Raw genomic sequence first — 25,074 nt, forward strand, 5'->3', positions numbered from 1 at the left:
ATAAAAGCAGACTCCAACTAATAAACCAACACATGGATGGCCAAACCATGTGGCCAGCCACATATAAGACTTTGTGAATCATGGCCAGTATAACCTACAGACAAAATAGTGACTAAATCTATCTTGTATCAACCAGAGACCAATTACAAGATACCACAGCAAAAAAACACACCTGCAATTGCCGACTAAAAGGTCCAAAACAGTGATAACAACTATACAATTATGATGAAACCCCGTCTCACAGGTCACAACCTCCATAGAGGAGCATTCCACTTCGAAATGCAAAAAAAACCCAACAAGAGAATGAAGGTTTACCAAACTATAGTTAAAAATCAAAAGTACTTGCTCCTATACTGACAGTATGCATAATCCACTGTCAATCAAGGCATAAACTACCAAATACATTCACTATATAGTAAACGGCCCTGCAAGCAACAGCAGCCTTAGGAGAATAAGCTACACTGGCAACGCTAAGCAACATGCATAATCTCCCTAGACTATACCTCTGCCTTTTTTAAAACAGTGCATTTAAAAAGTATATAATGCTGAAATAAACTAGTCATGTTACGCTATCTTCCTCTCCTGCTGACCGTCGCACTGAAAACTTGTTAAATAGTGAGCTGATAACTTGGGCTCCAAGATAACCCCAAATTCTCTGTCATCATACTGAGACTCGAGACTAGAGTTTAAAATTTTCTTAATACTGTTAAGCTGATCAGAAGATGGCTTAACTTGAGTATTATCAGCAGCATAGTCCTCAGTACCAATCACAAGACCCAATGCCACATAAAGATTCAGAATCAGACTGGCCACAGAATCCAACATATCCTTCTTTACAGCCACTTGAAGTAGATGAGAAAGTAGATATCGATAAGTGACAGAAGAAATCTTGACACCCTGTGATCAGAAAAAAGATTTACTGCCTCCGTTAACTATTATTTGCAACAAAGGAATATTTTATATCTCACAAATAATACCCCTTTGTTGCAAATAATAGTTAACGGAGGTAGTATTTAGAAATCCCACATCACAGCGAAAATGCAATTGCTAATGTGACATGTTACATACATCATAACATGTCAAACATGTAAGCTAGTTAAAATCATATGCAGCCTTATCCTTTTGCCTCATGGTCTTTGTCTTGACATTAGACAACAGGACTTTCTTTTCAAAAATTACTACATAAAGCATGAAAAGTGATTTAATACAGATCCTTTTATTGTAAAATATTCCAGTGTTCCACAATCTATGAACGACATGTAAGATGTTCATAGCTATGACATAATCCTGAATATCTGAATATGTAGAACAGTAGAAGTTCTCTTACATTTTTTTTTCAACTGCAACGGGATACGGGTTCATTATGTCATTATGGGCACCACCAGCAAACCTAGGATCTTGTGAATGACCATAGTGTTCAAATGAGATTTAACAAGACAAAGTATGTCCTTAATATAGTAAAGGTCGTCCAAGAACTTATCTATAAAGACTATAATAGATATCAACTCTGTCCTCTTACCAGAAAAGTGATTGTTCCTGTGTCGAAAACAAATTAACATCCCCTATTATCCCACATAGAATCAAAAAATTTACATCCAACAGCCTGTGAATGATTATGAATCTAATATTCTAATATACACAGAAAAAGAATATACCCCAATTTGAGAAAAAGTCAGAGAAGTACTCAATACTGGAGGTGTTGTCAGGAATGATAGATCATATCATCACTAACTGCATAGTCAAAAGGACTATTGCAAAATTAAAATCTTCACATTTATATGAACTTCACTCCCCAGGAAAGAGAGGAGAACAGAAGAAGGGGAAGAAGAAAAAAAATTGTACCATTATATATGCTTAGAGTAAGAGAATGAATGGCTGTCTGAATGATCTTCTCCACATGGTGCGCAAATTTAAGAGCTAAAGTATATAGAGGAAACTATGTAACAGCACCCTGCAGTTAAAACAATGCACAAATTTGTTACAAGAATCAGTATTGTCTCATCACCAATCTATAATAAATAGTTGGCCACACAAAAAGTATATAACAGGTAAATAAAGAACTAAAAGAAGTCCTGGTAATAGACTAACATGAGGGGCAATATTAGTAGTCTAGTATTATTAGGTTAGTAGTTTTTACCCTAAAGGCATGCTTGGATTGAGGGAGATGTATTACTAGGGTAATAAAGTCAAACTAAGTAAAATGAAAGTGAATACAAGGAGGAGATAGTGATGGTGTGATTGTAAGGAAAATTATGTTGTGATGGTGTGGTATGAGGTGAAGAAAGAAGAACCAATACCCTCATTTTGGGAGTAACGGTTACACTAGGGGGGGGGGGGGGGTAACTATTACCCTCATTATAAGGATAATAATTCATCCATCTCTCTCTTTTCCTCATGGCACAACTATCTTTTTCATTTGTATACACCTTGTCTTCTATAACAACATTTCTAATTGTCTATGGTTTTTCAAGTTTGACTTTTATTACCCCCTTAATATATTACCCCCAATCCAAGCATGCCCTAAGTATAAATAGAGAGAGGGAAGAAAGAAGAAGGTGGCTAAATTTTGGTGTAAATCCATGAGACAGTTATGGCCTAAAGCCGTTGATAGAGAGTTGTGAGCTAAACTCACTTGGAGCTTGATAGGCTAAACCTATCTTTTGTATGATTCGTGTCCTGTTAATTAAAGCATCAATCTTTCTTCCTGAACTTGAAACTTCTCTTCGAGGCCATTTAGTTGTGATAACCATGGTCGTAGACCATATCACTCTGACACTAGCTGTAATGGACTGATTTTCTGATTGTAAATATTATAAAATTACTAAGGATTAATAAAGGTGAAAGCTTTACATTTTGATTGATAATGGAAAACGGATTACAAAAGATGGGTTTAGCCTATCAAGCTCCAAGTGAGTTTAGCTCACAACTCTATCAATAGCTTTAGGCCACAACTCTCATGGGTTTACACCAAAATTCTGCCTACCTCCTTCTTTCTTCCCTTTAAACACTACTAACCTAATAATACTAGACTTCCCAAAGTGCCCCTCCTAAGTTTGTCTATTACGTACAGTCCTCTCTTACGCCATTAAAAGTTTAAAAGCCACAATTATTGCTTCAATTAGACAGGAGAACATATAAGATAATGAACAAGACACCTATATGAGCAAAAAGACATACACGCTATTCCCACACAGCAAGAGGAGGTAATGAGAGCTAAGGGAAACCAAATGCATGTGAATAATAGATCCTTACAAAATGCATGTTCACTGTGTAGATTTAGTATCATTATTCTCAGGTATTGAAGCATTTTTGCCTCAAGCCTGTTCTTGGTATCCCTACTAATCTTGAGCATGCAGATAAACTCAGCTAACACTTGATGTTCCATGAAACATCTGGGGAAAAAAAAAATTCTTGTAATTATTAGAACAAGTATCATAATGCATATTACCAAATAAACATTTAAGGAAAAAAAAAAAGGACAAACTCTTACTCAAAGATGATGGGTCATGCACTCATGCCTATCACCATATGTAAATTTTTCTTCAATAGTTTGTAATATGTCCACAACTGTTTCCTGGAAAAAATTTTATATACAATATATGACTATTGTCTCCAAAGCCACAGTATCTGTGACATTAAATCATTGTGTTAAGTACAAAATCTAATAGTTCAACAGAGAACCGTCAAACAGAAGCAGTGCAAGACGTATACCCTATTAAATGTATGAACGACTTCAATTCCCTGCAATTCATTGATGATATACCTGAGAACCAAGTTTAAAATTAAAAAGAAAATTAGATTTACTGTAATCAAGAATTTTAGAGAAAGATGGATGCATTTCTCTAATAAATACTCATGAAGTCATTACAGCACTTTTTTAAATATAAAAGATTTAGCTTTATATGCTGTACATCATAATGTCACATCAGATTTTCAAAATTTTCCCCGTATTTGATAAATAGTATATTTATACAATCTATTCTCAATGACGAAAAACAACAAATGCAAAAAACCTGTTGAAAGAAGCCAGGACAAAGAATCTAGCTATTTGCAAAACGGGCAACATTACTGTTACATTTTTTATTTAACATCTCAAACTTCATGCAACTGCCTGAAAGGTTGAAATAAGTGACTGTACATTGGTAAGTTCTTACCTAGAGTCAACTTTCCAACTTAAACAGCAAACCTCTATTTACCACTCACTAAACAATCAACCATAATTTCATGAATCATTTTGGAACATTTATTGCCTCTCCACAAATATTTTAAAACAGATACAAATAAGGAAAGATTACACTAATACAAGGAAAAAAAATACGAGGAAACAAAAGTATGCCAAGCTCAAGCAAAATGGCGGAGAAGAAAGAGAATTCTTATCACACCCAACAAAAGCATTGTGAGTGTGGAGATAACCTAAAAGCAATAACCAGTCCAAAAAATCTTCCAAAGAGGAAAATAGACCACAGAACTCCTATTATTCCTTTCCAATTAAATCATCCACATAGATAGCTCAACAAAAAATGTTCTCCTCGTATCTCTTAAACCTCATAAATAAAGGGAAAAAAAACAGCAAATTTTAACAACACTTAAAGGCTTTGCTAGAGATAAGTCAGCAAACTACAAATGCAAGATCAAGAGGTTCACTGTCAATCCATTAGATATATTTACAATGCCTAGCTTGGCCTTGAAACCAAAAGAACTCGGAAGTAATAGCTTACTCCAAACTACTAAGCTACATATACTGTTTATCGTCACCCACTATGGAAGCTAAGCATTCCAAACAATTAATATAAATATACAGAAAAATGCTTGTTAAACACATTTTGATTGTGGCTTTAACTGAAATAAACAAATCTAGAAAAGTAGCAATTAGCCAGTTAACTTTTCTGCCTTTAAAGTCCACAAGAAATTAGTCTTAAGGTTGCTCAACAAGTTAATTAACTCCCACTTATGAAAATTCCACCCAACATGGAAGTTCAAAAAACAAACTCCACTCACCATCACTAATAGCGATGAAGAAAAAGGATAAAAGGTTGTTCCCTCAACAAATAGTCCAATAAAAATAAATGAGTTCCTTCATTCCAATCTTGGATTCTACCAAAACCCATGCTAGTGAATCCTACCCATTTTTTTGAAAAATATACCTTCTCCTAAACAGTTTATGCCAAAGAAAGCTTGTCAAAGAAGATGCAAAGGAGATGTTTCAAAACCCAAACTTTCTTCTTCCCTAGACTTACAAATGCACTCCCAGCTCACAAAAATCCTTCCCTAGACTTCAATAAAGTTCATAAACCTCTCTAACCTCCTGCTTACATCAATCGGGGAGTTTAAAATGGTAAAAACTAGAAAAAGTACATTAAACAATTGTACTCATCTAACTTCACGGGAACCTTCTACTAAAACAGATCTCAAAATCAAAATTATAAATCTATGAGGGTTATACCCTAATGAAAGACCAAATCTTGACAAAGTCCATAAACAAGAAGAAAAATCAAACCAATATTGTAATATAAATAGCAAGCTCATATACCTTCTTGTAATCACTTTATATTTTAAAGACTAAATAAGCAAAGAAAATCACCCATGACCTTAAATCCATAAGCCACCCAAGAAAAGCCAATTAACTTATGTCATAGACAAATCAGGCTTTTCTATTGCTTATAAAAAGAACTTCCTATCACTTAGGCTCCTGAAATGATAATAGTCCATAGTCCAAAATACCTGTGTGTGGGAGTAAAGTGGCAACCTGTTCAGCCTTCACTGCCATGGGGATGAGTCAAAAGTAACTTCATTTTAATCGAACCAGTCTCTTACAGGTAGTCATTTAGGTGACAAGATGGTACAGAATGGATGATTAATTACTAATGTTTTGACATATTTGCTAATCCAAATTGGGCTCTAACCATGAATTCCTCTGAAAATATATCTAGGTCTAAACAAAAATAAGTTTATTCTTGTATTAATAAATTAGAATCGTAATAAATTCTCTTGTGCTGTAAAAACAAATTACATGTTGAAGAGATTCATAGTTGAAATTAAACCTTGAAAGATAACAATAAAACATAAGTAAATAGAGGGTCATTTTATTTCTGTCTTTTTTTCTAAATAAAATACCGCATTTGATATTTTGTGATCACACTATGTCAACTTTAAGCATTACCATCTATAATCATACTAGCAAAAACTTTATGACTATGACCTTATGCAAAATTATTGAAAAAAAAATAGATAAACCTAGAAATGCAATCTACGCATCAATTTTGTGACGTGTATAGGCTCAAGATAGTACAATCTTGTTGCATCATGACTACAGTAAGTTGTCAAGTGTGGTAAAGTTGCACATACAACATTTCATGATGCTCAAGGCTTCCCCAGGATGAATTGACATATCAGAAAAATCAACTTCATGTCTTCACCATTGAAAATCAAGTGTTTTAAAAATAGTCTCTTCAATGTCTCTTATAAACTTTCCAGTTAAAACACACCTCACATTGATAAGAGAATCTAAAAGTTTGGCTTGACTTATAAATAAATCAAAAGGATTACAGTGTAAATCTCAAAAATATCAATACATCAAATAATGCATTTAATCATTTATGGTAAAGGAAAATTCATTACACACAATGGCCTTGATAGGTGTTGTTTAGAAGTTTCAAAAAGGCATTTTATAATGGTTTTTTCACAAAATGGCACCAAAGCATGCAGATGATGGAGCAGCCTCACAAAATCAGGCAAATCAGACCAACAATACTTGACTTAAAAGACATCTCTGAAGCCTTGGCTCAAGAATCTTCTTCTTTTTAGCAAAAACTATCCCAATTCAATGCATCCATTTCTCTCCCTTCAACATGACCGTCTTAATAAAACTACATAAATACAGAATTTATGCCTCTCCTAGACCCAATAGGCATGTATTCAGGATAATCCTAATTATTCATTCCATCAAACAATTTAATCATTTGCATTAATAGCATCCAACCTAAGCACAACGCCACAACTCTCCCACCTTTGGAGTAATTACAACAACCTCGAAAGAAACTCTCTACTTTCCACTGTTATTCCATTGTACTAGTAACTTCAATTATTAAAGCCCTTGCATTTTAAGTAGTTAATACACTCTTATTTGTCAATACTCAAGTTCCGACATTGCATTGTTACCGGAAATCAAAATTTATTTGAATATATCTTTCATTTCAAAAAAGAAATAAATATGAGCACAATATTTCTATAAGTAGTACCTCTTGGACTTTTAGAAGAAGACAGATGGTGTCTTTGCTCAGCTTCCCACTCACAGCCCTGATTTGGATTTAAAGCAAGGACAACCACAAAGATCATAAGCATATCAGTCTCCCCATTATAGCTGGGATTCTATCAATTTCAACAGCTACTTATGCCGAAAAGCATTATTAAGACAAGTGAGATTGCCTCAACAAGGCTAAGAAATAAAAGATTTCGACCTCATAAATGACAGATATTACAAAGCTATATCACTGATATGGAACTCATACTCATGCGTGACAATGTTGTTGATGAGCCCATTGATAATACAAAAGTCAATGTCATACCAAAGACAAACATATAATTGATAAAAAAAATTCCAGGAGTACCAGTAATGAGGTCAGTGTTAAAAGTAAAATGGGAATTGGAATTGGAAGATGTTAACTAACCTGCCTCTAATAGAAGAAAAGTGGGAAAAAGACACACATGCCATGCCCACACAGTAAGAAGAAGTAATGAGAGCTAAGAGAAGCCAAATGCATGTGAATAATAGAGGATCCTTACAAATTGCATGTTCATTGTGTAAATTTTGTACCATTATGCTCAGGTACAGAAACGCCTTTGCTTCAATCTTGTTCTTGGTATTCCTACTAACCTTGAGCACGCGGTCAAACTCAGCTAACACTTGATGCTCCATGGAACATCTGGGAAAGTTTTTTCAAGTGGCAAGACTTTGAAATAATTAAAACAAGTATCATAATGCATATTACCCCACACACACACACACACACCCACACACACACACAAAAAGACAAACTCTTACTTAAAGATTGATGGGTCATGCCTATCACATGTAATGATTTCTACGATAATTAATAAAATGTCCACAACTATTTCCTGGAAAATTTTATACTCCCTCCCAGTGGCGATTCCAGTATGAGTTCAATGGGTTCAGCTGAACCTATACTGAATTTGGAGAAAAACTGATCAGTTTTTAAAATTAATAATACTAGTGAATTAGTTAAATAAAATAAAACGCAAATATATCTGTTATCCGTTACAGTAGCGCAGCGGTAGGAGCTATGTTCATCTAACTCACAGGTCGCGAGTTCAAATCCTGCCAAGCTTCATTTTTTGGTTATTTTTTTTAATGTAACCTTTTAAAGTTTGACAACATTCTAATAAGATCCATTCCTAACATCCCCTGCCTCTCTTTCTAATCTATTCTTAATATAACTTTTAGTCCATAAATTTTTAATTTTTGTTTGAAGAACTTCCATGATCGTCGATTTCAAATTATAATTTTTCTTAAATTGTTTTCTTTTATTACATGTGTACACCCTTTTTTTTTTTTTTTTTTTTTTTTTTTTTTTTTTTTTTTTTTTTTTTGGTTTGTATGGTAGATTATGCTATTGTATTAGATTTTACTACTATATATTTGTTCATGTGTTTAGTGACTTCGAACCCATAACGAACAATTTCTGGAATCGCCACTGCTCCCTCCATCTCCAAAACTTCGACCCTTATGGCCTAATTTAGTCCCAAAATGATCGACCCATTAGCATTAAAATACCTACCAATTTGCAACAATATTTGTGCAAAATTAGCTTCCCCATATAAAATTTTGTTTTTTCATATATTTTAATTACTATCTCTCTCTACTTTTTTACAAACCCCATGTAAATTTATCATTCCAATATACTTTTGCTTTTTTTATTTAACTTTCTTAATACCCGCGAAATCAACCCGAAAGGGTCGAAGTTTCGAGGACGGAGGGAGTATATAATATCACACTATTATCTCCAAAGCCCTGTGACATTAAATCATAGTATTAGGTACAAAATCCAATTGATCAGCACAGAATTGTCAAACAGAATGTAATAGACTGAGATTATTGCTAACTTGCTCAACAAAAAATAGAGAGAAAAATATAATCTGATTTTTGATAATTGATTTAATAAGAAGATATAATAAAGATGGAAGCTTGAAAATTGATTGAAAATGGCAAAAGGTTTGCAAAATGATAGGTTTAATAGCTTTAAGCTATTATTCTCAATATAGCAATAGCTTGAGGCTATAACTCTCTAACAATGGCTTGAAGCCATAACTCTCTAAAGTTTCCCAAAACAAATTTCTGCCTACTACTTCCTTTCCCCCCTATCTCTATCTATACTAAAACTTAAGACTACTAACCTAATAATACTAGACTACCCATATTGCCCCTCCTTAGGTTAGTTTATTACACAGAAGCAACGCGCGATGTATATACCCTGTCAAATATATCAATTACTTCAATTCCCTTCAATTCATTGATGATATAACAGAGATCCAAGGTTCAGTGAAGACAATTAGAATTACTGTAGATGACTGATCAAGAATTCAAGAGAAAGCTGGATGTAATGATGCATTTTTCCAGAAAAATACTCACGAAGTCATTACAGCACTTTAAAATACAAAAAAATTAGCTTTATATGCTGCATGCCTGTACATCATAATGCACATCAGATATTCTAGACAATTGCCCCGTATTTGTTACCACTACAACAACAACAACAAAGCCTTAGTCTCAAAATGATTTGGGGTCGGCTGACATGAATCGTCTAAAGGAATCTTACGATATAAAAAAAACGGACATAACAAAACCATCATTTAAAAGAGTTTGAAAAGGGTAAGTGAGTAAACGAAAGAGCATTTAAGAAAAATTGAGGAAGTTTTAAAAGAAAATCAAGAATTAAATTCAAAAAAGTTTTAAACGAGTGGTTAAAACGTTCAAGTTGAAAACATAAGGTTTGAGAAAACTTTAGCAAAAGAAAACAATGCATTTCATAAAAAATTGGTGAGCTAAAAATAGAATTAAAAACGAAAATAAATATAAAAAGTATATATAATCAATTCACGCAGTTGACGTGAATTTTCTCCCTCCACACAAGCTTATCCAATACCATATTCTCTTTAATCCCCATAGCACTCATGTCACTCTCAATCACCCTCTTCCAAGTTTACGTAGGTCTTCCCCTACCTCTCGCGATCCCAACACTTTGCAATTCTTCAAGCCTCCTTACCAGTGCGTCACTTGGTCTCCTTCTTACATTGTACTCAATCGATTGCCCCGTATTTGTTAAATTGTAGAAAATAAGTATATTAATACAATCTATTCTCAAAAACGAGAACAACAAATGCAGAAAAACTGTTGAAAGATGCCAAGACAAAAAAATCTAGCTATTTGCAGAACGAGCAGCATTACAGTTTCATTTTTTATTTTATCATCTCAAACTCCACGAAGCTACCTGAAAGGTTGAAATTAGTGACTGTACATTGGTAAGCTTCTTAGCCAGAGTCCACCTTCCAGCTTAATCAGCAAACCTCTATTTACCACTCACCAAACAATCAACCATCATTTCATGAATCATTTTGGCAAATTTATTGCCTCTCTAGTCTAGAGACATAATTTTAAAACAGATCCAAGAAAAGATTACACTAACACAAGTAAAAAAAAGTAAGAGGTAAACAAAGTATGCCAAGCTCAAGCAAAAAGACAGAAAAAATAAGAAAGTTCTGATCACACTCAACTAAAGCCTTGTGAGTGTGGAGATAAAGTTAGAATCAATAACCAGTACAATAAGGCTTCCAAAGAAGAAAATGGACAACAGAACATACTCCTATTATCCCTCTCCATTCAAATCATCCATATAGTTATCTTGACAAAGAGTGTTCCACTCATATCTCTTAAACCTCATATATACAGGACAACCCCTTAGATGAGCCAAAACAGGGGAGGAAAAATTATATATATATGTATATATATATATGAAACCCAACAAATCCTAACAGAAGTTAAAGGCTTTGCTAGAGACAAATTACAAATGCAAGATCAAGAGGTCCACTGTCCTTGAAACCAAAAGAACAGTACTAGATTTCTCCAAATTACCCAGCTACATATATATCGTCACCCCCTATGAAACTAAGCATTCCAAATAATAAGATATAGAATATACAGAAAAGCTGCATGTTATACACATTTTTAGTAGTGACTTAAACTAAAATAAAAAAAATCTAGTGAACTAGCAATTAGCCAACAAACTTTTCTGCCTTTAGAAGTCCACAAGAAAATAGTCATAAGGCTTCTCAACAAGTTAGTAATAAACTCCCACTTGTGAATATTCAACCCAACATGGAAGTTCAAAAGAACTTACTCCACTGAGCATCACTGATATAAATGGGGAAAAAGGATAAAAGATTGTTCCCTCGACAAATAGTCCAACCAAAAAAAACGAGTTCCTTCGTACCAATCCTACCCATCTCTTTGAAAAATATAGATTCTCCTAAACAGTTTCTGCCAAAGAGAAGGCTTGTCAAAGAAGATACAAATCCCGCTAAGGAAATGTTCCAAACCCAAACTTCCTTCTTCCTTAGACTTACAAAAAGCATTTCCAACTCACAAAATGTATTCCCTGATATTCAAAAAAAGTTCGTAAACCTCTGTAAATAGTAAATTAATTCATTGGTTTGATGCTTACATCAATCGGGAGTTTAAATGATAGAAACTATAAAAAGTAAATTAAAACATTTGCACTCACTCATCTAACTTCACAGGAACTTTCTACTAAAACAGATCTCAAAATCAAAACTATGAATCTATGAGGATTATTCCCTTAACAAAGACCAAATCTTGACAAACAAGGAAAAAAAAATCAAACCAATGAATTGCAATATATAGGCAAGCTCGTATACCTTCTTGTAATCCCTTTATGTTTTTAAAACCAAAACAGCAAAAGAAAAAAAAAATTAAAAAAAAAAATCACCCATGACCTTCAATCCATAAGCCAACGAAGAAAGGCAATTGACATATGGCATAGACAAACCAAGCTTTTCTATCATTTATGAAGAGATCTTCCTATCACTTACACTCCTATAATGATAAGTACATAGTCCAAAATACCCTTGTAAGAGTAAAATGACAACCTGTTCAGCCTTACTGCCATGGGGATAAGTCAAAAGTATCTTAAAGAATGGATGATTAATTATTACTGTTTTGACATTTTTGCTAATCCAAATTGGACTTTGACCATGAATCCCTATGAAAGTACGTCAACTGCATTAACAACTACAATCATACCATAACAAAAACTATATGACTATGACCTCATGGGGGAAAAAAAAGAAAGATAAACCTAGAAATGTAATCTTCACATCAATTTTGAGTGCATTCTTGTAGCATCATGACCATCATAAGTTGTCAGCTGTGGTAAAGTTGCATATACAACATTTCATGGATGCATCATGCTCAAGGCTGCCCCAGAATGAATTGACGTATCAGTAAAGTCAACTCCATGACTTCCCCATTGAAAATCAAGCGCTTTTAAAACATTCTCTTCAATGTCTCTTATAAACTTTCCAGTTACATCATACCTCATATCATTCATGAAAACATAAGATAATCTAAAAGTTTGGCTTGACTTATAAATAAATCAAAAGGTTTATCATTGAGAATCTCAAATATAACAATACATATAATAATGCCTTTAATGATATATTGTAATGGTAAATTCATAAGCACACAACGGCCTTGATAGGTGTTGTACTGCAGTTTCAAAAAGGCATTTTATAATGGCTTTTCACAAAATGGCACCAAAGCATGCAGATGATGGAGCAGCCTCGCAAAATCAGACCAATAAGAATTCAATGACTTAAAAGACCTCTCTGTAGCCTCAGCTCAAGAATCTTCATCTTTATAGCAAGAATTATCCCAATTCAATGCTTTCATTTCTCTCCCTTCAACATGACCGTCCTAATAAAACTACAGATACACAGAATTTATCCCAATTCAATACCTTCATTCCATCAAACAATATCAGTCATTTGCATTAATAGCATCTAACCTTAGTACAACGCCACAACTCTCCCACCTTTGGAGTAATTACAACAACCACCACGAATTAATCAACCACCTCGAACTACAACAACCACCTCGAAAGTCGAAAGCAACTCTCTACTTTCAAATGTTATTCCATTATACTAGGAACTCCAATTATTACAGTCCTTGCATTATAAGTTCCAACATTGCATTGTAACCAAAATGAATCAGTAAGCAAACCAGCTAAACTAATACCAGTAGTAGTTTATATATAATTAAAGTACAGTATAATTTAAGAACACTTTAAAACTAATCACACATTTTACAAATTTCAACCTTCATTTCAAACTAGTCACCCAAAAACCCTAATTTTTATTTCTTTTCAGCTCAAGTAAGCTAAACTAATTCATCACAGTGATCTTGAGTTAATAATATGAACCCTGAACCTAATCAATCAACAAAAATTCAGTAATCAGGATAATTCACCTCCAAATAATAATCGATTTCAATCAAGTAAACAAACAAAAAAATTGAAAATTGGAGAGAGAAAGTTACCGGAAATGTTGGGGAGAGAAGCGATCAATGGGGCGCCAAAATGATCGCAAATTGATCGAGGACGCTGCAGTGAGATTGAGTAACTGCGCAGATGAAAGAGGTGTTTGATTAGGAATACATGATGCAATTGCAATTTCTGGTGCGAAAATAACAGAAATTGGTAACTGTCAACTTTTTTTTTTCATTTTTCTTTTGGTTTTTTATTGGAAAATTATACATAACCACTTAACTAGTGATGTCCCTTGTTGAAACATTTGAATTTGAATTTTTGAAACAAATTGATTAGAGGTAAAAAGAATATGGGTTGGACCGTACAAGCTCATGTGTTGTGTCAGCAAATCTTATGCTCAAATCTCAAATGAAACATAACTAAACAAGAAAATAAAGATTCATATTATGACGACTTGTAATGAACTAATGATCTATGTAAACAACTCATGCACAATTTGTCCACATGTTGTGCTACTAGGTCCCTTTTGTCGGTCCATATCTCATTTCATATTAAGCTTATGACGAGTTTGTGTCTACACCAGTCATCTTCAAGTTGTGCCAATTCTATTGATGCCTAACTCTTACAATAAATAATGATTTTTCGCAACATATTATAACCAATGATGCTTGATGTAGTGTTGGAATTTCTACCTTTAAGACCGAGATATTACGAATTTGGATTTCTGCACTAAAATCTTTTTGGAAAGGGTTTTTTTAACCACCCAACCCCAACCTATATAAACTTATTAGCTTGAAGAAATATAATTTTCTCCATGTACAAAAATTAGAAATATAAACTACAAATTGAACATGATATGTATGTAACTACAAATTGAACCTGATATGTATGTATGGTTATAATCATCATCATTATTATTGTTATTATTGTAACGATGCTTGATCATTTTAAGAGTTTATGCAACTAAAATTGTTAATAATAGTATCATTCAATATTTTCAATCACCTTTCCATTATTAAGGTAAGATACATCCTGGCCCTCATTAAAACCTTCTTGTTTCTTTGAACGTACTTAAGGGAAACCAGAAGTCAATGTTCATAGTAAGTGTTTATGTTCTACCCAATTCTCTTTATCTCTACAAACTAAGGGCCTATTTTGTTGACTAAACTTATTGGAGCTGAACTGAACTGAACTGAAATGAACTAAATATTTTATGAGAGAAGGAAATTAAGAATTGAACTGAACTGAACTAAAATGAACTTATTGGAGCTGAATAGGACTGAACTAAAAATAATCTGAAGAGAATAGGCCCTAAGAGGTACACGCTATTTGTGTACAATATAAGAAATTAGGGGAAAAAAAACCGTCATCAACCTAGAATCACCACAAACAAGAAAAAAAAAAAAAAAAAAAAAAAAAAAAAAAAAAAAAACCATGTGTATTAAGAGTTTTGATCGAAACTGAGAATACAAATGAAATATTATTTACTAAAAGCATGAGAAAGAAAGATTAACAAAAAAAAAAGAAAATTTACAAATTGCAGCCATTTTAAGTTAGTACTTTGCAAATTGTAGACATTTAAAAAAAATTGCAAATTGTAGCCCACAAGTTTATCTAAATTGTAAATTACGGCCTGATTTAACTTTTTCATCGGTTTACATGTCAAAAAAAATTTGGTTAAGGTTTTATGGACCATTTTAGTTCTTAAGGGTCCGAATTGAGTTCGGAATTAGCAAAAATATAACGTAAGTGCCTTGTTTATTCTTTTTTAATATTGTTAGAAATATGAATGGCACACGTCAATTAAAAATTAATTATGTCAAGAATTGAACTTAAGTCCATTAGAAAATGAGTAAGAAGTCATACAATCCTTGCTACCTAATAATTTTGCTTATTTATTCTTTTTTAATATAGTTAATGTGGTTTCTCAATATATATATATATATATATATATATATATATATATATATATATATATATATATATATATATATATAGTTTTTTTTTTTGAGAAAAGGCGAGAAAATTTTATTAATCACACAAAAAAGATTACACTGAGGTTACTAAACCCTAGGCATAAGCCTCTTAACCAAGCTACATCCTTAGCCTTAACTTTACAAGAAAGGACACTACAAATCCTATGATAAACATCTACACAAATTCTATTAATAACAATTTCGTGTCTATCTATCTTCCCATCCCAGATTGCTCCATTTCTTTGCTGCCAGATGCTGTACACCAGAGCACTACTCAAACTCTGCAAAACCTGCTTCTGAAACATGTTCTTTGCCTTCCAACACCATTCATTACAAGCAATCAAACTTCCAAAATCCATTGTCTTCTGAATTTTGTCATGCATTATCATTATTAATTTCTGACTATAAGCACAGCCAAAAAACAAGTGCTCATTTGTTTCTGAAGCCACACCACAAAGAGGACAGGTATCATCATTGATAACCCCATACTGAAGCAGCTTATTCCTTGTTCTAAGCCTTCCCCACATAGACATCCAAACTGTAAATCTATGTTTGGGAATGTTATACCTATTCCAAACCCAATTGCACCAACTGACTTCAGGGTTAACATGCTGCAACCATTTATAAGCAGATTTCACAGAGTACCCAGCAGCATTATGCTTCCGGGTGTTGCCTGTAAAACCCATTTTGATCTGTTCTTTAACTCTCCATATTTGCTTCCATTGCCAACTAGCCTGAGCTGGACACCCCATTCTCTTCCAATTTTTACCTTTAATATAATGATGGTTAACCCATCTAAGCCATAAGCTATCATTCTTGTTTGCAATATCCCAAATATATTTTCCCATAGCTGCTATATTCCAGATAATACAATCCTGCACACCCAATCCACCTTGATTCTTGGGTCTACAGATGATATCCCAAGATATAGGAGGGGATCTACCAGAAATAGCCTTCCCATCCCAAAGGAAATTCCTGCAAATAACAATCACACCTTCAATACTTTTTTGGGCAAAATAAAAAGAGAAGCCCAATAAGTATGCAAAGACATGAGAACAGCATTCACCAATGTTACTCTAGCTGTATAAGACATTGTTCTCCCACCCCAAGATCTAATTTTAGCCACTATTTTGTCAATCAAAGTGCTGCAATCATCTTGAGACAACTTTTTTGCATTGATTCTTACCCCAAGGTACTTGAAAGGAAGTTCACCTTCCTGAAAACTAGAAATACTCTTGATCCCATCCTTCTCACATTGATCAATATTACAAAAGTAAACATTTGACTTTCCTTCATTGGCAATGAGACCAGAAGCAGCAGCAAAAGTTGCAAGGCCCCTCATAAGTAAAGAAGCAGATTTGGACTCACCTCTGCTCATGACTATTAAATCATCAGCAAAAATAAGATGATTAAGCTTCACTCCTCTGCATCTAGGGTGAAACTTAAAATCCTTATGCATCCCAATCTTCTGAAAAATCCTTGTGAGATACTCCATACAAATCACAAACAATAAAGTAGATAAAGGATCCCCTTGCCTTAATCCTTTTTTCCCAGGAAAGAAGCCATGAACATCACCATTTATCACTAAAGAGAATCTAGGAGAAGTAACACATTCCATTATCAAAAGAACAAAATGAGCAGAAAAGTATAAGGCAGTAAGCATATCTCTCAAGAAACCCCAATTCACATAGTCATAAGCCTTCCTGATATCAACCTTGAAGATACAACTAGGAGGGGAATTTTTCCTTTGATATCTCCCTATCAAATCTTGTACTATACAGATATTATGACAAATTCTCCTACCCTTCACAAACCCAGACTGATTTGGAGAGATAATATGAGGAAGCACCTGTTTTAATCTCAAACACAGCAGCTTAGTGATCACTTTATACACCACATTGCAGCAAGCAATGGGTCTAAAATCAGTAACTGACTTAGGATGATCAACCTTAGGAAGTAAAACAAGATTGGTGTAATTAATATCCCTTAGCAGCTTTCCATTCTCAAAAAAATCCATCACTGCATTACAAATATCATCCCCAACAGTACTCCAAGTCAACTTGAAAAAGCTGCTATTAAAACCATCAGGGCCCGGGGCCTTAACTCCAGGAGTAGAGTTCATAACCATCCTAATATCCTCCTTAGTAAAGGAAGTATTAAGCATAGCACTCAGATCATCAGTTATAACAGGACCCACATTCACAATATTCTGATCCACTTTAACCTCACAATTCTGATCAGATCCCAGCAACCTTTCATAATAAGCAACAAAAGCCTTTGCAACCTGCTGTCTACCCTCACATATATTACCATTCATATCCTCAATATAAACAACCCTTTTCTTATAAGCTTTCATTTTGATACTTTTGTGAAAAAAGGTTGTGTTATCATCACCTAATTTAAGCCAATTAATCTTGGCTTTCTGCTGCAAAAAACTATGATAATCCTTCCTTACTTCTGCAAACTTGCCCAACAAAATCTTCTCTTTGTCACATAAGTCCACATTCTCATAATCATTCCGAATCTCTTTTTGAATATTCTGAAGCTCCTCTTTAATACTCAGAAATCTGGCACCTATTTCGGAGTATTCCAATTTATTCAGCTTCTTCATGGATTTCTTAATTTCTTTCAGTTTTTTAACCACCTGAAACATTGCTTTGCCCTGAACAGAAGTTTGCCAAGCAGTCTTCACCAAATCATCAAAATTGGGGTGATTGCCCCACATATCAAAAAATTTAAAAGCTCTGGAACTAAAAACTCCTCTTTCTTCAAAATGAACAGTAGCAGGGCAATGGTCATACCATAGTTTGGAATCATAATGCACAAAAGAACCTAGGAAAATATTGACCCAACTAGAGTTAACAAGAGTCCTGTCAATCTTGCTATACACTCTTGCATCCCCTAACTGCTTATTAGTCCAAGTGTATCTAGCACCAGCATTCACCATGTCTTGAAGATCACAAAAATTCACACACTCCCTAAAAGGAGCCATTTCACCACTACTAATGATCCTCCCAATTCTATCATCCTGGTTTAGAGGACAATTAAAATCCCCAGACACCATCCAAGGACTATCAATACCTCTAGAAATAGTCCTCAACTGCTCCCATAACTGACCCCTTTGCTGAGCATCATTGAAGCCATAAACAAAAGTGCAGAAGAATACTTTCTGAAGAGTTTTATTCACTACCTTAGTATGAATTAACTGAGAGGTAATGCATAAAATATCAACTTAAAAAAAATCCTGTAACCAAGCTACCAGAATCCTCCCTCCCTTGATATTATTGAAATTTGTAGAAATGCACCAACCAGCAAATAACCTTTGGTACATTGTAAGAAAATTAGCCAATTTTATCTTATTTTCCAGCAGACAGCAGAGACCAATATTCTGAGTTCTCATAAAATTTCTGATCTCTATCTGCTTTGTGGGGTTATTTAAACCCCTTATATTCCATACTGCTACCTTATCCATGTTCCTTTGCAGGAACTTGATCACCAGAAGCCACCTCATTGTAATCCCCCGTGTTTTTAAATATATTATAAATGAAATTATATTTATAATATTTATTTGTATTTTTTTCCGGAATTTAATTTCAAAAGTTTCAATTTTTAATTTTGGGTCGAAAATTATTTTGGTACAATTTTTATACATACCTTCATTCTATAATTTATGTCCAACAAACAAACCTAACCCACTTTACTTACTTAATTGGCCCATTAATTTTGAGGCCCAATTTTACTACTTACCCTACACCACTCTCTCTCCTATAAATACCCCATACATCCCCAAATTTTTCCCCACACAAAAAGGTTAGTAAACTCTCTTCTCTTTATTTTATTTCTCTTATTTTCCCTTTATTTTTCTTTTCTTTTATTTTTTTTTCCCTTCTTTTTCCTTTTTCTTTCCTTTTCTTTTTTTTCTTCTTCTTTCCCTTTCCTCCTACTTCACGTGAGGAAATCCTCACTCACCACCACTGCCGCCCAGCCACCTCCGGCACACCCCCCCTGCCGCCGCCGCCGACGACCCTGCTGGCCCACCAGCCCAGCCACCACCGTGGCTGCCGCCCCTCTCTCTCTCCTTTGTTTTATTTCATTTATGCTCAATGTTTGATTAATTAGTTTTGGGTTTTGATTTTATAGTATAAAGTTTATATTTTTAGTATCAAAATCATGTTTTTGATGTTTTAAACTAATAATTTCAGATTATAATTGTTATTAAAATTTTCAGATTTTATGAATTATAAAACTAGGGTTTCAATTTATTCAAATTGGGATTTTATGGTTCTAATGAGCAATTAATTTGGGGCTTTTGTTCCTATTGCATTTCTAATGATTAATTAAGCATAAAAACATGTTTTTAATGAAGTTTTAAGGACTTTTAATCAAATTTATATTGCTGGAAATTTGTTTAAGTGTTAATTTGTGATTATTGGTTGTTTTCTAGGAGGTGATTATTCCTTAGGAGACTTTTAAGTGATTAAAAGTGGCACAAAGGATTGTTTATATGAGGTACGTACATGTCTACTTCGTTGTAAGTAGTATCATGTTTAGGTACCAAAGAAAAGGACTTAGTTTCATGATTAGAGAACACTTGGATGGAAATTGTTTGGTTATACATTTGATTTATGCATGTGCTTATATTTATGAGACATGTTTTGGTGAATTGATTATGTTTGTATGGAATTATGGATGCAAGCATGTTGAATCATATTGAATTAATTATTTGTATGGAATGTTGATACAAGCATATTTTTATTGGATTGGTTTGTTAACCACATTTGGATTATTAAAGGATTGGAATTGAATGGTTTAAGTGGAATGAATTTATTAATTATTCCACAAGGTTATTATTATTTTATTTATTACTCGAGCATGACTTGTTAGTATGTTGAGTAAAAGTGGATTAAGCCGAAATGGCTAGGTGGGTTGACTATGTTCAACAATTTGGATAATTTGGAAGTTTAATGAAATTAAAGGTCAATTTGTGATGTGATCACCATTGTCCTAAATAAGATTAAAAGTAAATTGATGTATGATTTTTATGTATGGTCTATTTAATTGAGTCGGCTATTAATTAAAATTGTAATCACGTAAAGTGAAACATGGATGAGCAATAAAACTCTAGAAAGCGTGCACTTCTAGAGTATTGACAATTATGGGTTGGGGTACACGGTGGTAGCCCGTGGATTTCCGAGGCTTGTTTGATCAACATGTCCTCTTTTCTTTTGGTATTTACATTTTTATTTTATAATGAAAGTTAGATGGGATCTTAGACTAACTTTGTGAGAATGGAGTCGCGCCCATTCTTGCATCGCGCTAAACTTTTATTTTAAATGGTCATTTGGGACCAAATGATTTGATGGATTGGACAACCTCGTCTATTGCTTACTCCAAACTAAATTAATTAAATTAAATATAAAGAGTTGAGTGTTTAAAATTGGTTAGAAAGTATGTTGAGTCAATTGAATTGTTTAAGTGTGGAGTCTTGATTAATGAATTCAAGTTGTATGTTTATTTACTTTAATTAGTTGAGCATGTCAGGTTTTGTGCGTTGTAGCTTGTATGTACTTAGCTTTGCTAATTGCGTGCTTTTGTGTGTTTTCTCTTGGTCATAGCCTTCGCCTTTCAATGACCCTGTGATGATCCAATTATTACACTTGTATTATTGGGGAGCAGTATTGCACAAGTTAGCTTGATGATGTGAAGTTCGGTGATTTGACATACGCATTGTCAAGGGATTGGTGTGATTGAGAGTATTCGTTCTTTGTGTTGAACTTATTTATGTTTTACTACTTTAATTATGTTTTGGGACTTTGATTATTGGTTTGGTTTTAAATAAGGGCCTTTATGGTTCCAATTTGTAAGCTTGGACTTATTGGTTTTCTAAATTATATTATTTTAAGATTTAAGTTGGATTTCTGCTGCAATACTTTGATAAAGCCTTAACGTTTTAACACGTGGCGGTAACATGCCAATGGTTCTCCTCTATTTTTATTTAAAGTAAGTGGTTTGGAAAAGGGAGAATTATTGGGGTGTTACAAAGTGGTATCTGGGAGCTTAGGTTAGATTTAATTACCACTAAAGCCAATTTTAAATTTTTTAGGCGCCTAACGTTTTAAATTTAATGAGTTTAATTTAACTACCTTATTTAAAGTTAACTTAAGTTTTCAAAAAAAAAAATATTCTATTCTATTATATTTATTTCGGCATTTATAAAAAAAAAAGTATTTGTTTATTTTATCTAATTTTCGAATTATTTATTTATTTTGAAATAAAATTAATTAATTAATTTATTTTATTTTCTTAACTTCCTTGCTTGTTTCATTTTAACGGTGAGATTTGGGTAGCTTTAGAAAGGGCGTATAGGATAGATTATTTCTTTCTATATGCATTGTAATTAATTCTTTTGTCTTTTTATTATTGTATGAAGTGATTATGCAAGTTATTTAATTGTGTTTGTTTTATCGGTGCTACTTGAGTGATCACTTAGTTCTGATTTAATAGAGCGTTTTTCTATTCTTTTTTCCTACCATACCATTATACCACATGGCACGTAAGAAAAAGAAGGCAATACGATATTTTCTCAGCTCATTAGTCCATTATTGCATGGACACACAAATAAAAATGAAGGCAATTCCAAAAGCTGAAGTTGAGCTTGGAGTTGATGAACAATATCGATGCTCCTCCGTGACCAAATACAAGTATGTTGCAAAGAAGGGACCATCTGAATCTGACTCCCTTTCACCTTGTTATTTTGTGTACTTTTGTATTACTCAATAATTCCAATTTATCATAATAAAGTCTAGGCCCTACTTTTTTTCATGCCCTTGTGAATAAATATCAGCTATTACCATTCAAATGAAATATCATGAACTTTTTTCAGTATTTTATTTTTACTTAATTAGGCATAAACTTAGTTTAAATAATGAAATTAATTGCAAAAAAATTAAATGAACAAATTAGTCACAGCAACACAAACTATGCATGTCCAGTTGTATAAAGCGGGTAAACTCTACACCAGTACACCGTACCACCAAATTCAGTCATGGCTTTGCCTCATGGGTATGTAACTACGTACATTTTTTTTTTTTTTGAATAGCATGTAACTATGTACATGGAGTGACAATATTGTGACATAATCACATAAATGATAATAATCAAAAGATTGGAGATTTTGCGGGAATGTTAAAATCTTTATACTTCGTATTTTTTGTTAAATTTTTATAAATACTTAATTACCCTCCTATGTTGAAGAGTAATTAAGGTCATTTTATAATAATACAATGAAGTGAAACAATTTTAATTGATTAACTGAGTGTCTGAATATATTAATCTTAAAGCAATTTTAACTCAATTTCAACCAAATTCTAAACACAAATTAGCAGATCTTGTATAGTCTTATGCATCAGCCTGCCATCAGGTCCACTTTTGTGTAACTTATGCTTTTGTCGTTAAAGTTGGCGCCTTATTGGTTTGATGAGTTGCCGCTTTAATTGGAAGGGTCATTTAAACACATGTTTCTAAAGCAATCATTCATAAAATGACTAGTATTATAATTAATTTTCATTGGTTTTTTTTTTTTTTTTTTTTTCATTTTTCAACTTTTAAAAATGATTTTAAAAAGGAAAAAATTGTCACCATTGATCCCAACTTTGCTCCAATCTCGATATTAATCCCAACTTCTGTTTATTCCCTATCACTTTCAAATTTGCAGCCATCAATTTTTATCACTCACAAATGACTTGCAATCGGTTAATCAGGTTAACATTTGTGAATTAGATTTTTTTGCACACGTGTCAATATTTAATTGAATACAAAAAAAAATGTAAAAAATAAATAAATAAAATCCCTAAAATTAAACAAGCCACCAAACCACCACCACCGACGCGCAGGCCAGCACCTGCCCACCTCCAACGCACACCCTCCCCACACACAACCCATCCACCACACGCACTCCCTTCCTAGCCCACCACAACCGGAAAAACCAATCCCAGCCCTAAACGATTGTTTCCCCACCAAAAAACAACCCCCCCCCCCCCGTCCCCAAAATTGGTCATAAATGGCCGAAATCAGCCGATGTTTGGGCTGAATGGTTAATTATTTCAACCCTTCATCGGCCAATTTCGGTCGTTAATGGCCAATTTTCGTGGTCGTTTTAGGGAAATGGGTTTCGTTTTGGACGATTTAGGGATGCGGGAGTTGGAGGTGGATGGGTTCCAGTGGTCGGGGCTGGGGAGAGGGGATGGGTTGCGTTGTTGTTCGGGTGAAAAGAGCCGGAGAGAGGATAGGTGGTTAGGGAAGCGCCGACACCGGGGGAGAAGAAGGAGGACTCGGGGGTTGCCGGCGCTCCTGGGGGAAAAGGGATTGGGGTGGTCGTGGTGGCAGCAAGTTGGGCATGGGTGGTTTTTGGGTTTTTTTGTTTAAATTTTTTTAAGCCAATTATACGCTAACACGTGTCTTGTAACCTGTTATATTAAGTTAGATGACCGGTTGAGGGTGACAAAAATTAATAGGGTGAAAAGTTGGGAGTGATAGGGAATAAATGAAAGTTGAGATTACTATCGACGGATAGAGCAAAGTTGGGATAAATGGTTTTTTTTTATGAAAACAAAACTGGCGATTGTCTTCTTCGATTTGCAATTAATTTTTTTTAAAAAAAAATAAAAAAGAAAATCAGTATGAAGTTTGACCAATAAAAAATAAATAAAAAATCAACCAATGATAGTCGTTTCAAGGATGAGTGGGTGACTACTATAAAATTTTCAACATATACGCACATTCTTCTATTTCCTCTTAATTCCCCGCAAAGAAAGGAGTGTGTCTCCATAAAATCCCTACCCAAATTTGAAAAAATGATGAAATGTTTAACAAAGATGATACATGCAACATGCATCAAAAAACAACTTGATGCCGCAGGCATTTCCTTCCTTATTGAAACGATACAAATTACAATAATCGTAGTGACAAGTAGTGTTTAGCAACAACATATATTGATATATACATTTTATTTTGATTTCAGTGTACTATACATCTCAGGTTATATATCCATGAATCCATCGTATGTAAGAACGAAGTTGCTAAGAATCTAAGATAGCATAAAAATAGTCGTAATTTCCCTAAATGGATATATATCAGTAATAGTTACTTGCTAAGTGACACATGATCGAAAAATGAAACATATACTACCTCCGTTAACTTTTATTTACAACTTTGGAATATTTATATCTCACAAATAATACCCCAAAGTTGCAAATAAAAGTTAACAGAGGTAGTATAAATGACATGATTTTGATCTGATTTGGTCACATAGATAATGTGAATTTGTGAAAAATTATACAAAAATAATAATATGTTGGCTTCCCAATTTCACGTGAAGTTTGTTCGGCATGTACGTAAACGCCGACTACTAATCGACGGGCCGTAAACTACCCAATCAGTTTTCGGTTTGTCTGCACCTTACCAATTTAATTTCCTGTACTACGAATATTTGTATCTTTCTCTTAGTTTTACAAACTGAAATG

General features: G+C 33.7%; 1 long non-coding RNA gene across 3 annotated transcripts; it reads right to left on the reverse strand.

Moving 5' to 3' along the window:
- Positions 1-1,916: 1,916 nt before the first annotated feature.
- On the reverse strand, positions 1,917-13,811 carry LOC145610524 (uncharacterized). 3 transcript variants are annotated; one of them, XR_014106290.1, is made up of 7 exons: positions 13,628-13,811; positions 7,783-7,922; positions 7,239-7,296; positions 3,712-3,763; positions 3,491-3,574; positions 3,253-3,392; positions 1,917-1,951 (listed from the first exon to the last, which is right to left on the reverse strand). It is a non-coding gene; the product is annotated as an uncharacterized LOC145610524 (long non-coding RNA). The 3 variants fall into 3 exon arrangements; XR_014106288.1 differs by having other exon boundaries at positions 7,239-7,922; XR_014106289.1 differs by having other exon boundaries at positions 3,491-3,627; positions 7,239-7,922.
- Between the last annotated feature and the right edge of the window lie 11,263 nt (positions 13,812-25,074).

The sequence above is a fragment of the Chenopodium album genome, chromosome 3 (genome assembly GCF_948465745.1).
Source record: "Chenopodium album chromosome 3, dcCheAlbu1.1, whole genome shotgun sequence".
NCBI lineage: Eukaryota > Viridiplantae > Streptophyta > Magnoliopsida > Caryophyllales > Amaranthaceae > Chenopodium > Chenopodium album.